Source organism: Tenebrio molitor, chromosome 4 (genome assembly GCF_963966145.1).
Source record: "Tenebrio molitor chromosome 4, icTenMoli1.1, whole genome shotgun sequence".
Classification (NCBI taxonomy): domain Eukaryota; kingdom Metazoa; phylum Arthropoda; class Insecta; order Coleoptera; family Tenebrionidae; genus Tenebrio; species Tenebrio molitor.
The window spans coordinates 26,799,074-26,802,301 of record NC_091049.1 but is presented as its reverse complement, the minus strand read 5'-3'; the positions used below and the strand labels follow the sequence as shown (position 1 = coordinate 26,802,301).

General features: G+C 38.3%; 1 long non-coding RNA gene across 1 annotated transcript; it reads right to left on the bottom strand.

Moving 5' to 3' along the window:
* On the bottom strand, positions 1 to 643 carry LOC138127861 (uncharacterized). The gene is made up of 3 exons (XR_011158458.1): positions 548 to 643; positions 343 to 495; positions 1 to 288 (listed from the first exon to the last, which is right to left on the bottom strand). It is a non-coding gene; the product is annotated as an uncharacterized lncRNA (long non-coding RNA).
* Between the last annotated feature and the right edge of the window lie 2,585 nt (positions 644 to 3,228).

Here is a 3,228-nt window from a genome sequence, read left to right as displayed (position 1 = left end):
TATTATTTAAACATTGTTGTTACAAAAAAAATTTATTAGAACATAGCTTTTGAAAACGGAGGGAAAAACTATTTTATTGCCAATGATTTATTCTTCATTCACTAGAATACCTATTTTCTAAATTTTACAAAAATCGGTCCGTTAATAATAGAGATATAACACTTGAAAGTATTAGGTGGGATATCATGTATAACTATTTAAAGCATTTTTAAAGCACCACTTTCAAGATTAAACGGCTTTTTGTAAGTTGTAGAAAACCAAAGCGTAATTACAAGCTGTACTAAACACCTGTGAAAACATAAATTGTACTAATTATCGTATAACTATTTGCTTGTTTCTTACAGTAATTGCCAATTTGTAGTCTAAAACTATTCCAGCAACAGTGATCGCAAATGGTTTTAAGCAATTCGTCATGAAAATGTGTAAAACCATCTTGTTCCTTTTATTCCAGTTGTACCAGGAACACTTTGTCAAAGTGTCAAAATTGCAATTACTCTGAAAATAACCAAATTAACGTTGTCGAAGAAAAATTCAATTTTCTAGATACCTGATCGATTAGGATCTGACCAGCGTGACAAAAAGTGGCAACAATAAGAACCTCAAACATAACCCCGAAACATAATCGAACCTTCAAAATATTGCTCGCGTCCGCATAAATCTGAAACATTAAAAATCATCTTGATCTGTTGTATAGATCTCTAACCAAATGAAACGCACATAAGATATGAAGTACAACGCAGAGATGCAACTTAGGACACCTAAAAGCAAAAAAAATGCCATCACAGATCTCACCATTTCCACTAATTCCTTTGTTAATCTACAAACACAATTCTTTCAAAAATATATCTAGAATTTGTGTTGTCACTCAACCTTGTTATTGCAACATGATGGTCGATATAAAAACACAGCTTTTTGAATGTTTCGTTCTCGTGTCGGACACGTTGTTCAAACGTCAGCTTCTCAAGGACGGTCTTGTCATCGCAAATTTGCAAAATGTGTTGATTGATCAAAAACAATTGCAAGTACAACTGCAGTATGATGTACAAAAAGCTGCCACAGTGACGAATTGATGTGTAAATAAAGAAAGGTGCAAAATAAAATGCCATATGGTATAAAATATTTGAACTTGGCCCGAAATATCGTTCAAAAACGTTTTCAACCATGATCCATTCTCTGTGACTGCCAAAAACCGGTAACAAGACAATGCTCCAAGCGACAGAAATTCCGTAAATAAGATAGGTGAAGCGATTAATTTGTGAAGCATTTTTCAAAATCAAAAGTCGTGCTTGAGGGCCAGCCCTGTCGATGGACCAAAACAGACGTTTCTGTTCACTGACCAAATAATGAGCCATTTTTTCGAGAACCATGGAGATAAACATTGTTATCATTATCTGTAATTGTAAACTCGAAAAATGCAATGAAGCAGATTCATATTTTTTACTTACGTAGATGAACACGATAAGTGACGGTGAATATCTTATAACCAAATCTTCGTTGAAATTCTCCATAAAATAATGGAAATAGAGCAACATTATATAGCAACTAGCAAAGCTCACACAAGCGTTGAAAATCTTTGTAAACTTGTGGTAGCCGAATTCATAAAATACTTTTTTCAATCCCACAAATGGATCATCAGTCTCTGGAATTTATCATCTCTAATGAATAACTAAGTGTTGTGAAAAACTTACCATCGAAGGGAGTTACTCGATTCATCTTTCCGGTTCAGTAAAATGCAACGAACATTCGGACGAATAATAATTTTGCCAGAATGGTTATGTATAAAACTGCAAATTCAACAAATATTTTTCCCAAGTCGCAAAATAGTTGTCTAATTAGGAAATTTGAAACGTTGAACCACTGTCATGGACATCCTACCACTGAAGCCAGTCTTTGATTCACCTTTCTACTTCATGAAGAAACTGATTAATATTGTACATCAACAGACATTTTTTTTCTTTTTCTCTTTTTCTTAAATGCCTGCTTTTAATCCATACCCACGTATTAGTAGCAATTTAGTGATTAATGATGATAATGATCTTCACCCATAGTAATAAATGCTCGTAGGTACATGCATGCATCGCTTTCATGAAATAATAATAAAACTATTTATCATGTATTCCAATCGATTGGCTAAATACTAAATACATATTCTAGTTAATAGTTTGACTAGTGTGTCTGCAAGGGACAAATCAAAGGATCGACTGTAAAATTGTAATTTTTTCTTATGTCATGTGATTGTTCTGTTTCAAAGATCAACATTTTCCAACAGGTCAATTTTTGTTTAGAGCTAAAAAGTGAATTGATTTTTGACAACAGTTTATGCATTTTAATTCTGAAGCATTATTCATCAGAAGAAATGTTCGCTCTCCGAATTTTTTGTTAAAATCAGATGCCCAGTGTTTATTGTGAATTATTTTGTCAGTTTGTGTCGGCGTTCTTTGTGTTTTTACAAAAAACATTGCTCAAGAACCTGTAGAAGAAATGAGGAAGCGTTTTCGTGTACACCTCCCGAAATCGTAAGTGCAACAAGAGATGTGGTTCTAAATTTATTGCCCAAAAAATCAAAAAACTTCAATCAGTTACATTTCCCGTGGTTACCAGTTGGGAGTTTGCAAGAATGAATCAAAATTGGGAAGAGCATGATTGGGGACGAGTTCTCTTCTCGGATGAATCACCATTTTCTTGGCGCCATAGAGTCTGGAGACGACAAAGGGAGAGATATTCTTCCGGCAGGTCAGGTCAGGTCAGGTCAGGTCAGGTTCCCCTCCAAGGAGCCGTGAGACCTTGTCGTTGGTGAAGGGGCTTAAGTAACCGGAGTGATGCTCGAGGCGATGCCGGCGGGAGCTCCGCGCTCCTGGTAGGGTCACCCATGCCGACAAGGCTCGAGCGGACTGGCGAAAAACAAAGGACGGCTCAACCCTCAGGATCCACCACGAAAGTCGTGGCACGGGAACTGGCGAACCCGGGGGAGATCCGAGCTACGGTTGGTCGAACGCGGACTAATCGTCACACACCGTAACCGCGACTCACACCTCAATAACCCTTGCTAGCGTGGCAGGGGTACGTCGTGTGAGGACTCGCGGCCGGGGGGCTTGCCTTAACCGGCCGGCCCGCGAGGAGGCAACCTCCATAAAATAACCGACAGCGAAGTCGCAAAAACCTGCGAGGCACCTGGCGCACCTCGCAGTATAAATGCCTTACCCGGCCACGCGGGGCTCTGGACGGACG